At 36.0% G+C, this 14846-nt stretch overlaps 1 protein-coding gene across 1 annotated transcript in view; it reads right to left on the bottom strand.

Moving 5' to 3' along the window:
* The window catches only part of HTR2C (5-hydroxytryptamine receptor 2C), a 629177-nt gene extending 615864 nt beyond the window's left edge, over positions 1 to 13313 (bottom strand). Inside the window, exon 1 of the mRNA XM_063431915.1 lies at positions 12749 to 13313. The gene's annotated coding sequence lies outside the window, so the exon portion shown is untranslated. The remainder of the gene's footprint in view (positions 1 to 12748) is intronic.
* Between the last annotated feature and the right edge of the window lie 1533 nt (positions 13314 to 14846).

The raw sequence follows: 14846 nt of genomic DNA, 5'->3' as shown, positions 1-14846 counted from the left end.
ACATTTGAAACTGACGGAGTGGCCAGCATGGCGCACTGCACATTGCTAGTCACTGCAAATGTGGGTAACTTGTACTCAGTAATTACAAAATGCATTACAAAAACAATTGTAGAACAAAGCCTGGGGAAACAAACAAACAAACAAACAAAAAACACATCTACCTTATAAGGTTATGGATTGCTGATTCTGAGCAATGTATGATCTCACATAGCTGGTATCATCTGTATACAGTAATCAATCCTTGAAATTGATCATATTTTACATGTACTTTAATTATATTTTTCAAACAAAGCAAATATTAACAAATTTATCATGACCTGATGTATCGTGACAATAAAGAAAGGAAGATCCAATGCTAATAAGTAAAAAAAAATTTTTTTTAAATGTATATTGGTTAAATTATCACAGTTACAAACAAAATCCTGTCCTCCAAAAAAGTTTAATAAACGTAGTATTTTCAAAATGTTTACTAATCTTTTTTTTTTCTGGTGGGGGGGGGGGGGGGTTATTGAATATATTTGCACCATTTTTAGTTACTTATTTTTATTATAGACAGCAGGTATGACAAGGTGTATGTAAAGCTTAAATGTTCAGTAGTGATTTTAAAGTGCATTTTTTTATATGGGAGAGAATGATAGTTTACATATTTGTTTAACTTGTAATTTAATGAGGTTTAAGAAACAAGTTACAAACAAAATAATACATGTGTCAAGATTGTTTACCCTAACACGCAAACGTTTGACAACGAAAATGATAGGATAGAGCATAATGGCACTTCAGATGGCCAGGCTTAATGCTATAGTATAAGGTAGGCAAAGAATGCCTGAAAAGCAATAATGTAGTCAGACAAGCCATTGCCAGGAGTACAGCGAAACAACAATGAAAGGAGTCGGAGACAAGGTAGGGATAATGAATATCGGAGTAGTCAGGATAAGCCAAAAGCCAAACCCAGAAACACAAACTCAGTAAATAACACATTCTCAGGTATAAAAACCACAACAGGGCATGACAACAAGGGAGAAAGGGGTTTGTATAGGAACAGAATGTTCTATATTAGTCATGTCACTTTCCTACACCAGTAGGTGTTGGAAAGTAACGCTAAAATGAAGCCATGGAGACCGACTTGCTAGAATGATGTAGGGTACCAGCGTCTATAAAAGTATCAGTGTGGTAAAAACTGATGTCTAAATGTTGTATAATATTATTAGAGCAGGATCCATGGTCAACATTGACACTAGCAGAGTACTGGAGTCATTACTATAGCTGGATGTAGCATCAAAATTGATACTGAAAAGACACATGTCCAAAGTTCGAATACGCCTAGTACCTACTTATATCTTTATTGATTATGTCCTTCTTTCAAATATATTTCCAATGAAGGAAAATTACATTTATGTAAATACACATATATTCAGAAAAGTATAATACTGTGTATGAACTTTGGCTTTTATAATATATCCGTAACAACTTCAGGTCAACCAAGTCCAGGGTAGGTTTGAAGGTCATGAATCTCAGGAGATAGTTAAATATACCAAACAGTAACATATCTGTGCTGTAAATCTCCATCTCTCTCTGGCTCTCACTGCTTCTCTATCTCTTGAAGGTATCTTTGTCAAATAGTGCTCAAGGTATATTGTATTTAAATATGTCAAACATTATATATTTGAGTCTTGCTGAACTGCTGTGAACTACAGAACTCCAAGCACTACAAAACGTCATGAAATTGAGACCTTGGGGCCAATGGCAAAATGTAGGTTGATCTATGAACTATAATATATGCAGTGGTTCCCATACCAAGCCCTCTTTACACACCAGCAGGACAGGTTGTAGACATTTCCCTCTTTTTCCCTAATGGAGTACTGACAAAAGTTTAGCTATTGTTGTGACTTAAAGACTGGTTAGGAACAACTTTTTTTTTTCATGTTCTGTCAAAGTACCACACTAAAACAAAGTTGCTTAACACAAGTATAAATATGAAAATAAAAAGACTTGCAATTATATATAACATATATGGATTGCTAACAAAACAGAATTAATCATGATCAAGACCCCAGACTTGAAATGTTTTTTTGTATCTGTTGTTACAAAACAAACCTCATTGGCTCTACTGTGTGGAGTCCATGATATGTTCCTGATTATTCACAGTGGGGTACTGCCATCCCTTCTATTTGCTACAGTTTGGGCTACCTTTTAGCCAATTTATTTGGTTCCCCCTAAACCTTAACAATCCCTGAATCCCAAAACACTGCATCAAACCTAACTCTAACTCTACACCAACCCTAACCTTAATATCAAACCTAACTCTAACCATAACCCTACCCCAACACTAAATATATACCAACCACAATCCTACACTAACACTAACCCTACTGTTGACCATAACCCTAGTGCAGAGGGAATCTCTCTGCTGATATCAGTACTAACATCAGCAGAATGGTTTTCTCTACTTACACAGTACAAAGCACTATTTGAGCATCATGTACCATCAGTTCTCCCCCTCATGTTGCACATCTGGAGCTATCAAACCCAGTTACACAGTGATGGAAACCAGGCAGCTTGCAAACCCAGTGTCAATCACTGTTAGTTATGAGACAAGCACAGGACATTTTTTTGTCAAAAAGGGAATCCCACCAGATTTTGAAAGTATCACCATGGTCGAATATGATTTTTCAGCCAGTGATTTTGAGTGCTACATACAAGTCATTGCAGGACCAGTGCATCTGTCTCCAGCTGACAGAGTGGATTCCTTGATATCTAATGATACCTGGCCTTTCATGGTGCTAGTAGGTATTCAATACTCATAAATTATATATGGCAGATTAGCACATGATGTGCCAGTACATTCTATGTTCTATAGGGGAAAACAAATGAATTCAACTTATAAAAATAATGCATGATTACATATTAAAAAAAATTAAGTATATATATTCAAAAGTAATTAAATATGTGTGTAAACGTTATGGAAATGTGTTACCTCTTATGTTTTTATTGCTCTAAGAAATCTGAATTTTACAAAAGATACGGGCTGCCATTACTTTATTCTATTTATGCATGCTCTGGTCACAGACCTTGATTTGAATTCTAGCAATATTCCGATATTGTTGAAACAAAAAAAAAGCTACCAATCAGAAATTAGCAATGACCTCAAAATGTGGCGCTAGGTTATCCTTGCATCTTTGCAATAATACCTGATTTTAGCATTTTCATATAGTTATGTTTTTTTTCTTTAGTTTTTATTTTCTGTTTTTGCAGATTTTTTTTTTAATTTGCACTCAGACTCCCAGGCTTCTGGTAGAGGACCTCAGAATAAAGAATACACAAAAAATACCACCTGCAGGTGTCAAGTTAATTTTTTATTAAAATTACATATACACACTGATCACAACATTAAAACCAATGACAGGTAAAGTAAATAACATTACAATGTCAAGGAGTGGGATGTATTAGGCAGTAAGTGAACAGTCCGTTTTTATAATTTATTGTGTTGGAAGCAACAAGAAATGGGCAAGAGAAAAGATCTGAGTGACTTTGACAAGGGCCAAAAAATTATGGCTAGATGACTGGGTCAGAGCATCTACAAATTTGAAAGTCTTAAAGGAATGTTCCCTGTATGCAGTGGTTAGTACCTACCAAAAGGAAGGAACCGATGAACTGATGATAGAGTCATGGGCACCCAAGGCTCATTGGAATGCTAAAACTTAATGCTGGCCATAACAGAAAGGTGTTAGAACACCCAGTGCATCACAATTTGCATTTGTAGTGGTGGCTTGGTGTGGACTGACCAGAGTGCTCCTGATGACCCCTCTCCACAGCTGAAAGCACATTTAATGGAGATGTGAGCATAGCTGATCTGATGAATCATGTTTTCTTTTAGATGAGGTGGATGGACAGGTGTGCGTACATCATTTACCTGGGGAAGCAGGATGCACTGTGGAAAGAAGGCAGACTGGCAGAGGCAGTGTTATGCTCTGTACAATGTTCTGTTGAGAAACCTTGGGTCCTGGCATTCATGTGGCTATTACTTTGACACATGCTACCTACCTGGAGATTGTTACAGACCATGTACAAACCTTCATGGCAATGATGTTCCCTGATGGCAGTGGCCTTTTTCAGCTGGATAATGCACCCTGCCACACTGCAATAATTGTTTAGGGATGACTTGAAGAACATGACAAAGTATTCAAGGTGTTGCTTTGGCCTCCAGATTCCCCAGATCTCAATTCAATTAAGCATCTGTTGGATATGCTGGAACAATAAATCTGATCCATGTAGGCTCCACCTTAAAACTTAATATAAAAAAGTATTTAACCCTTTAACCAAAATGGATATTGGGTAAACAAATGGTACTTAGCTTAGTACTACTCAAAGACAGATTTCCAAAGAGGCCTTCCCCTATGGCACCTCTGAGAGAAGGGTAGATATTTACAAAAATAGGGATACAGCTGTAATCTATAACAGGAAAAATAAACAGTACATAGTGAAGTACAGTAATCTGAATGTGTAGCACTGCAGTTATTGGTGATACTCAAAAGATATAAAAAGTCCCTTAAGGCCCTCAATGGCTATCTCCATGACTATATGCGTTCCACATTCACTAGAGCTGTAATATACGGCTAAGTGAACGGAAAGATGGCTCTTAAATGCAAGGGAAAATATTTTCAAATTTATGTCGAACTTTATAAAAATAAATGTCTCATAACGGGGTATGTCGATCTCCCACTATAGACCACCATAGACAGTAAATGGATTTAAAAAAAAAAGTAAATCTAATAAATAAGAAAAAAATGAATCAAAATATATATCTAATAGATGATCATGAGCATATTAAAAAAGAAAATAATATATAAATTTACCAGAATGAGTGATAAGAATGACGTGATGGTAATATAAGTAAGACAATGTCTGTACATGAAAAAATAACTAATATATATATATAAATATATATATATATATATATATATATATATATATATATATATTTTATATATAAAAAAAGAAAAAGAGACCTTGCACTCCAACTTACTTGATTGTAGACCCGGTGCTAGATTGCACTAAATAGATATAGCCAGAGAAAATCAGCACTCCCAGGATTTGTATCAAAAATGAAAATAAGTCTTTATTCCAACGGTCAACGTTTCAGTTCCGCTAGGGAACTTTCATCAGGACAGAATACCCGGTATTCTGTCCTGATGAAAGTTCCCTAGCGGAACTGAAACGTTGACCGTTTCTTATTTTCATTTTTGATACAAATCCTGGGAGTGCTGATTTTCTCTGGCTATATATATATATATATATATATATATATACCGAAGATGTAGGAATAAATATATATATATAAAAAAATTATATAAAAATATTATATATAAAAATGGTCACACATACATGGTAATATATACGGGATAGTATGTGAGATAGAATAAGAGATCGAGATCCCTTATATAGAGAATGAGCATGCATAAACATATGACATGGGAGCTTCAAATCTTAACATTTATGAGACATTATTCCAATTAGGAGTGATAAGTTACTTAAACCTCAAGATGTTTAATATAGTACAGAGGTAACAAAATTAGAGATATCAACCCCAAAATAGATCAGGACATGAAACAGACTAAGTCTACTTCTATGTTCATTCCCTTAGGTTCTAAGGTGTCATGTTGGTAGATCCAATATGTCTCTCATTGAGATAATTTCATTTCCCTGTCACCCCCTCTCCAATGGGGGGAATACCTGTTTGATACTCATACCACGGAAATTCTTCCAGTTAAACGCAGGACAGGAATTACAGTGGGCTGGAACCGAATCAGTAATGATACTTTTTCTGATGTTATTAATGTGTTCAATTAAACGTACTTTAAGGTGTCTTTTGGTTTTTCCTACGTATTGTTTACCACACGGACATTGTAACAAATGAATGACAAAGTCCGTGTGGCAAACTATCATTGATTTAACTGGGAAACTCTCATAACTTATATGGCTTTCAAAACTCAATCTTTGACTCAGATTAATTCTAGAACGTGCCTTGCACAATTGGCACCATCTAAACCATTTGTATGTATGATGTATATCTTTTTTTTGTAATAGAAATTAATTTTCTTGGATAGCTAGGTGCGATAAAACATTTCAATTTTTTTTTTTTTTTTTATATAATGGGTGGATGGTTTGGCAAGACACTACCTATAACAGGGTCCTGAAGTAATATAGGCCAGAACTTGTTTAGAGATTTTTTGATCTTCCAATGGTTGGTGTTATATTTTGTGACAAAGGAATGTCTGAACCTCTCATTGTGAATACTTTTGGGTCGATCCATAAATAGATCATTTCTATCCTTTTGGGCAATGATTCTCATTTCCATCACAATGGTGTTTTTACCCTTTATTAACCAGTTTATTTTTATGTGTCCTGCTTGTATTCTGTAGTCGTGTAAATTAGAACAGTTACGTCTCACTGTGGTGATTTGACTTTTTGCGATACTTCTCAGCCACAGTTTGTGTGGCAACTCTTCCTGTGGATGTAACTGTTACCATCCATTTCTTTAAAGTAACATTTTGATTGTTTGGACCTTTTCTCCCTTGCAGAACAGACTAGATCTAGAAAATTGATCTCATGTCTTTCCCATTCGGTTGTGAATTTCAAATTGAATGTATTTTGGTTAAGGTAATGTACAAATGTATTGAAAGACTAGTGGAAACCCTTCCAGATGACAATGACGTCATCTATATATCGATGCCATATGACCAGATATGCCCTCCTGTCAAGTCCGCACCAGACAAAGAGGTCTTCCCACCTTCTCTATGTTGGCATAACGGGGGGCAAATCTGGTTCCCATGGCGTTACCTATGGTTTGAAGGTAAAATGTTCCTTTGAAAAAAATGTATTATGTTTTTTTTTAAAAATGTTTTTATTTTATAGCTGATAAAATGAAATTCTTAAATGTTGGGGACATTTCTATGTCTTGGCTAATGTAAAAATGAACTGCCTTAATGCCTAGAAGGTGATGAATAACTGTATAAAGTGATGTGACGTCTAATGTGGCCCAGCTGAAGTTAAGGCAAAAAATAAAAAAATTGGAATGGCAGGGTGACTATTGTATTGAGATTTGATGTTTTATTTTAGAGATAACTTCTTCTTTTAATGCTTTAGCTAACATATATTTTAATTGTGCAGTGAATGGAGTACAGTGTAAGTGTCTGTTTTTCCTAAAATGCTTAAGGCTTCCTGATGGTAGTAGTTGGATGTCATAATGACAATCCCCCCCTTTATCTGCCTCTTTAATTACAATGTCCTCTCTGTTGGTAAGCTCTTTTAGGCATATAAATTCATCTCTGGTGAGATTATATTGTTTATTTTGCTTTCTGTTTATTTTTCTAAATTCCTCATTAATGATATTTTCAAATGTTTCCATTTACTGTGTTCTGGATAGAAGTTAGATTTGGGCTTGAAACATTTAAAAATGGGGGAGGGGGAGAGGGAGGGTTTAGGGGCTCATCAGAATCCCTAAGTACATCTGTTAATGTGAGTGGAGTTGGGTTTTTGATAAAATGTCTCTGAACTGTTAGAGATATTAAAAAAAAATTAAATAAATAAATAAAGTGAAATTGTCTGCTTTTTGAGCTAGGGTAAATTTTAATCCTCGTTCTAATACCTGAATCTCTAAGTTTGTGAGGCGTGTGTGTGTCAAGTTAAATATACCCTTATTTCATTCTTTTAGTGGTAGGATCTCTCCCTCCTGTGGGGATTGATCACTTCCTCCTCTACCCTAAGTCTCTTCAAAGGAGACTCCATTTGTAGTTGGGGGAAGTGGTTGGGATGTTCCCACAGAGTTTTCCTGGGTTAAAAATAATTACGGCTCTTATGGCATTTGTCTAAAAAATTCCTATTAGCATTGTGGGAAATATTTTTCTGAAGGGGTATTTTGCTCCTGGTTGCCTCAGCATAAGATATTTGGTTGGTAGTATTAACAGGTTTATCTCTTTTTATGATGTGGGTTACATCTATTATGGTTGTCTTCTTCTTGAGGTGATCTAAGATTTCTCTGTGGTCTTTCATTAGAGCCTTGAGATATGAGATAGGGTGACCTGAATGTTATTTGTGGTCGATCATCAGGAGCAGATCTGTGGAAATTCCTAGAAGGTTTTTGGGATATATCCCTAGTATGATATGTAGATGTTTTTATCCATCGTCTTTTATGGGATAATTTATTTGCCATAGCAAAAACATTATAGGTTTATCCTCTCTGTCTCTCCTGTATTTTTTGCTTTTGGTCTCTACAATTTTTTCATTCAATGTTTTCAATCTTTTATTTAATTCTTCGTTTTGTGAAATCCAAATGATCTGTTTCAGTGGAATTTGTTTGTTTTCATGAATGTTTCATTTTCTAGACCAGGGGTAGTCAGCCTTTTTCTAACAACCGCCCACTAATGCATCTTTCTTGATGGAAAAATTTCCTTACCGCCCACCAGTTTTCAATATTTTTTTTTAGCGCAAGTGCAGAATATTTTTTAGAAAGGAGGTTATTTAAAAAAATAAACAAAAGTACGTACTTTTATCTTTTTATTTCTACTTTATGCATGTTTTTAATGTTTTTAACTTTATAAATTTTAAGGAGAAAACAATAAAGTCAATTGAAATTACCTTTAACTAGTGATTAATGAGATCCTTGAGGCTTATGCTGCGAGACTAAATATTTGATATCTGGTTCGATTTTGGTAAGGAACAAACAAAGGTCTCCTCTTTCGGTGAAATTCAGATGGTTTCTCTGTTAGCTCATAATATGATTTCTCATCCGTGCATCAGCTCCCTTCCTCTCCCTCCTCAATTCCCCCGCCCCCTTTTTTTTCCTTTTTTCTATTTTTTTGCCTTCCTTATGGCAATGCCCAGCAGGAAGGCTGAGCTAGGTAGCCCACTTATTATTATTAGCCAACAACAAGTTTCTCCTTTTCCTTTTTATATTTGTTATTTTCCTTCTTCCTCCTATTCTACAAATACTCTGCTCCTTCTTTCTCTTTCTCCTTTTCTCCTTTTTTTTTTCCTTTTTTTATCCATTTACCATCCTAAACAGTGGTCTATAGTGGGAGATCGATATACCCTGTAATGAGATATTTAAAGATAGATTTACTTTGATGTTTATTTTAATAAAATTCAAAATATATTTGAAAATATTTTCCCTTGCATTTAAGAACTATCATTCCATTCACTTAGCCGTATATTACAGATCTAGTGTATGTGGAACGCATATCGTCATGGAGATGGAACGCAAACGATATCCAGACACACAGACCGGAACCGGAAACTCATTATGGAATGCATGCGCCGGTAGTTAGAACGCAAGTTGACCACACTCGGCGTTCAAACTGGAAATTTAAGTCACAATTGAAATCATCTGTAGAAAGAACCACGACTACCTATGGAAAGAATCTGCCATCTCTTCAACCAATTGGATCAACACAAAGCCACCTGAAGGAATCTTTAATTAACTTCATTGAACCTGCACTATTTAATGGGGCTTGGGGAGGGATGGGATCATGCATGTTTTTTACTGCTATTTATTTATATCATATTTCTGAGGAAGTCCATTTTAAGTGGATGAAACACATTAGATACATTTTATACCTTGTTTATTATATTTGATTTTTATTCATTACTTTATATCAGGCATGTTAAGCCTAATGAAAGATATTACTCTTTACCTGATCCCTGACTCCGTTAATTTCCTGTACTTGCTGAGTATCCATCCTGATCCAGTGTGGAGAGAGAACTATGGTTGCCCCATTGAGGGCCTTGAGGCTCTTTTTGAATGTATATCTCGTGAGTGTAACCAATAACTGCAGAGCTACACATTTATATTACAGTACTTCACTATGTACTGTTTATTTTTCTTGTTATAGATTACAGCTGTATCCCTATTTTTATATATAGCTATCCACCTTGAAACTTGCAGGACTTAAGGGATCTGCTGCTAATGTCTTGGTACCAGATACCAAAAGAAATGTTCAGATGTATTGTGGAGCCCATGACTCGACTCTTAAGAGCTGTCTATTTAGGCAGCATTAGACAACATGGTCTACACAATATAAGGCAGGTGGTTTCATTGTTTTGGCTAATCAGTGTATATTACTATTTCAGTCACCTTGTAATAAACTAACTGTGCAAAATGAAGTTTAAGAAAATAAATTGAAACAAATAAATATTGTGACTATAATTAGCAGATCCACAGTTCTGGTCCTAAAACAAATGGCATAATAGCGAAGAAGCATTGTCAGCATGTCTCCTGTTTTGTGAGTTTTTACATTGGTGGTCTAATGACATACTCCATAAAGCAATATATGATCTAGTCTCTTATGGATCAATGAAATGACTTCACACCTACTGGAAGTCTGCAGAATCTCTAGTGTTTGCTTTCCTGAAATTAATATCAAAATAATAAATTTTCATTACATTTTGTCAACTTCCTCCTGTTACATCTTTTGGTCCTTGATTAGTGACTGACTCCATTGTAAAACAAGACAAACAACCGCAAGATGTCACGGGGTGATTGTCTTGTTCTTATGTGATGTAAGCACATAAAGTCCTGAATTACTAGAACGAACCTCCTTCCTGCAGCCAAGATTAAGTCTTTTATGCAGTTTTTGGTTTTAAGTGCCATCAGTCATCCGTGACATTAAATAATACAGCTGCCAAGTAATCCTATTCTGATAATTGTTATGTCTATACATTCCACAACAAGATTTCTTACATAGCATTCTCATGTAAATCTCTGTTCCTCTTTAACAAAAATGTGCCTACTGAAGGACCAATTCAGTTGAACCCGCAAAGTATCTGTACATCCCCTGGAAACAGGTGTTTCTTTAAACAGAGATGGAGTGATTTAATCTCAATGCTGTGTCCCATGCAAATGTATGCACTATGACTTTCAACCTATAGCAATACAGCAATAATCTTCTAACTCCCTCTACTGAATTTAAGTGTGACATACAGTATAGCCTGGCTGAAGTGACAGGTTTATCCCATCAACACCAATGCATTTCATTTCTTAAAGTAAGTAATAGATTTTCAATAGGATTACACTGCGTTGCCTAAACAATGATATACTAAATGTGTTCACTACAATGTAACAGATTGCCTTCAGAATATTAGTTACTGTGGTGCTTAATATTAATCTAGTTATGGATTTAATCATAGCATGTTTCATTCCCTAACAAATACATGACAATCTTTATCATTTAATATGATTCTCATAAACAGCTTACGAGGCAATAGTTTAATATAGAATGATTTCCAAACATAATATTCAGTTTGTCATGTTCTTTACTACATTGAAATCACCCAGTGTACACTTCTATTATTTTAGACTTTCACACAATCTTAATAGAAAAACAAAAACAACAAAAAAATAAAAAATATATATTTATATATACATATACACACACACACACGTGCACACACGCAAAAACGCACGCACACACGCACCCAGCACGCACACACACACACACATTTGTACATATGTGCATTTTTCTTCATTGCAGATATATATATACTATCAATGTGTATATTGCCCTCTACCTTTTTAAAAAATTCTGAGCATGGAAATCAATATTTTAACAGAAGTCCCTTATTATACCATCATCAACTCCTGTAAATGTAAGATTTTTTTAAGTTGTTTCCTTACTAGTGCTCTTAAGATGATCAAACCCCACTTGCAACCAAACCTCATAATGAATTGGTATACACTGGCAAGATCCCAAAAAAGATTTCAACCTCGGCTAGAAAAAAATATATATGCCTCTCCCCTATTGATTGCATCCTACATGAATTAACATCATTATTAAAATTATTTAACAATGTCATGTTTGCCAGTTTTATGTTGTTTTTTTTTTTACTTCTGTAAACTTGCTATTGCAGTCTTATTCACATAACATATTTCAATTATTACATGATGCAAAGACAAAACATCCCAGCCCAAGACTGAGTCCAAAACTCCCATCTGTTAAGTGAGTTAAATGTCTAATGAACCAGTAATGATACCAGTAACATGTTATTCCAGTTGTGAACAAACAGTCAGCAACATATTGGCTTGTATCACTAGCAGATATGATCTGCAGCAATTTACCAGTAAGACAAGTGATTGAACAGACAGAGATTAGAAAAATGGGCAAATCTAATGGGTTGGCTGTTATCTTCAAAATAACACACAGATAGTGATTGTAATGATAAACACATAGACATAAACATCTGGTCTATATCTAAATAAATACATATACATTTTGAAACACAGACACACACACACTTTCATTTGCAGAGTTAATTTTGAGAATGAATTAAAGATTTTGGGAAAACACACACACACACACACACACACACACACACACACACACACACACACACACACACACACACACACACACACACACACACACACACACACACACACACACACACACACACACACACACACACACACACACACACACACTTCATCCTATATGTATATACACGCACACAAAAGTTCTGTATTCTATAGACGATTAAAAAAAATCACATCTGTTTTTTTCTTTGATAACTTAAATATTTATATATTTAGTCCTAACTTTGTTGCACACAAATGAAAAACAATACAGAATAGTGAATGCATTACAATGATGTGCTGCCATGCAGTACTGCATATCTCTCCCCCTACCTGGCATTCACTGCTGCACCTGTCTTGTCTCCCAAATAATGACAAGTCTGTCTCCAGGAAGAAGGGACATACCTGTGCTGCGGACCTCCAGAAAGTGATCCATTCACTGCACCTGCTGCTTAGTCCTGCTTGTGAATTGAGTCCTTTTCCCTTTGTGGTGAGTCTGTCAATGGTTCCCTGCCTGTGGTACTGTGCACAGACTATAATCCCTCAAGACAAGAGAACAGCCCCAGTCTGCTATCCTGGATCCTGCATTGAAAAGCACAGCTCAGCCAGGGTAGCATCCTTCTCTTTATTTCACCATCCTCAATGCTGGGTAAAGTGAGTGTTAAATGAAATGGAAAAGAAAGGTAGATGGAGCTCTTCTTGTTCTCTCTCTGAAAATCTGTAAGGGGCTTCTTCTGCTTTCATGCAGTTACACACTAACACCTCCTGTAACTGCTACTGAATAGCTCTAGTCTCACATGTATCTCTGCAGAAAAAATTCTCTCCAAGAGCTGCATACCATTGCATTCCACAGGCAGGTATACACAATTCAACCTTCCCTTCAGTGAAATGAAGCAGATATACAACAGAAGGGGTGTCCAGCTGTGTTTTTACTGCAATCAATTTTGATAAATATTAATGCCAGCTTTCTTTCAGATATTACTAGCTGTTATCCTGAGGCTACCCTGAGATCAGTGTGCTGTTGTTGTTGTTGAGGTTTGTGTGTGTGTGTGTGTGTGTGTGTGTGTGGGTGAGTGTGTGTGTGTGTTTGTTTTTGGCTTGGGTATATTCCAGAAAAAAAAAAGTCAAGACATGAATTGAAACCATTGTCTAGATTGGTTAAATAAATAACAATAGTGGTTATTGGACCTGCGAGTCCCATGTTCGCTACTACAGCACCGTTAAGCCATTGTGATTATAAATAACAATAGTATAAGATTCCTGTCAAACTGAGGTTTATTCACTAAACAGTTAATTGTAGTGAATTAAAAACAAAAGAAGCATTTAGTAACATAACTGATTTGGAAAATTGTCAAACTCGACCAGCCAGTTTTTCAGTTTTATACTGAAATGTGTAATTTATTTTTCAGTGTATGACAGTTAACTGTTTAGTAGAACAAATATTTGTAATAAATATTGCAGAATTAGTTTGACAGTGAATTCAAGGTTTTGGATGAAAATGTTTAAGAAGGAAAATTAGAGGTATGTTGTCGGTGTAAGTGTAGGTGTTTATGTGTGTATCTGGTGCCAATGTGGAACCTTGGGTGTTGGGATATGACAAACTTCCATGCCACCTCCCTCTTCACACAGTGCTGCGTCACACAATTTCATTGATGAGGATGAGAGCTAAGAAATATTTGTTTTCTTGTAACCTGGTGGGTTAAATACATTTAGGAAAATACAAGTAGATTGAAGGTCTATTCACTAAACAGTGAGATGTAGTGTTTTGCAACGGATTGTCAGTGGACAATTTTTACACATAAATTGCTGACACAACATGTCTAAATGAGCTTCATTGGAGACACTTCTTTCTGATAACCTTGTTTAAGGGTTTGCAAGTCATTAATCACTAGTGATGTTCCGAACTTTTCGCCGGCGAATAGTTCCTGGCAAACATAGCGTGTTCGCGTTCGCCACGGCGGGCGAACACATGCGCGTTTCGATCCGCCCCCTATTCGTCATCATTGAGTAAACGTTGACCCTGTGCCTCACAGTCAGCAGACACATTCCAGCCAATCAGCAGCAGACCCTCCCTTCCAGACCCTCCCACCTCCTGTACAGCATCCATTTTAGATGTATTCTGAAGCTGCATTCTTAGATAGAGGAGGGAAAGTGTAGCTGCTGCTCATTTGATAGGGAAATGGATAGCTAGGCTAGTGTATTCAGTGTCCACTACAGTCCTGAAGGACTCATCTGATCTCTGCTGTAAGGACAGCACCCAAAAAAGCCCTTTTTAGGGCTAGAACATCAGTCTGCTTTTTTTTCCTGTGTAATCTAATTGCAGTTTCCTGCCTGCCAGCTTCTGTGTCAGGCTCACAGTGGATACTGTGCCCACTTGCCCAGTGCCACCACTCATATCTGGTGTCACAATAACCTGCATTTAAAAACAAAAAAAAGTTTTTCACTGTAATAGATTGAATAGCAGTTAGTTCTCTGCAAGCGTCTGTTTGTCAGGCCTACAGCG

The sequence above is a fragment of the Pelobates fuscus genome, chromosome 9, assembly GCF_036172605.1.
Source record: "Pelobates fuscus isolate aPelFus1 chromosome 9, aPelFus1.pri, whole genome shotgun sequence".
Taxonomy (NCBI): Eukaryota; Metazoa; Chordata; class Amphibia; order Anura; family Pelobatidae; genus Pelobates; species Pelobates fuscus.
This window is presented reverse-complemented; position numbering and strand designations above follow the sequence as displayed.